At 37.5% G+C, this 296-nt stretch overlaps 1 protein-coding gene across 1 annotated transcript in view; it reads left to right on the top strand.

Moving 5' to 3' along the window:
• SLF2 (SMC5-SMC6 complex localization factor 2) overlaps positions 1 to 296 on the top strand; it is a 49,097-nt gene that overhangs the window by 37,317 nt on the left and 11,484 nt on the right. The window lies entirely within an intron of this gene.

Raw genomic sequence — 296 nt, 5'->3', positions numbered from 1 at the left:
AGTATCTTCCCTTTTAGCTTAGTTGCTTCTTCAAACATCCCATATGGTTCAGGAATAAGATACAAAGAATGGTTCAGAAAACTAAGCCTTGTCCTTAGTTTTCTGAACCATTCTTTGTATCTTATTCCTGAACCCTATCGTCTGTTTTGAATGCAAATTTCACCGATCAAGAGTGTCTCCTTTGTCTTAGGAATGCTATCAGCCAAGCATGCTGTTAAATAAGGTATAAATACTGGCTGGTTCCTTATCATGAAATTTGGCTGCTTTCATCACAATTAATCTGGGAAGTGGATCTC

Source organism: Gavialis gangeticus, unplaced genomic scaffold, assembly GCF_001723915.1.
Source record: "Gavialis gangeticus isolate Ggan-Ray unplaced genomic scaffold, GavGan_comp1, whole genome shotgun sequence".
NCBI classification, from domain to species: Eukaryota; Metazoa; Chordata; order Crocodylia; family Gavialidae; genus Gavialis; species Gavialis gangeticus.
The sequence above is the reverse complement of the archived record's forward strand: the minus strand, read 5'-3'. Positions and strand labels throughout refer to the sequence as shown.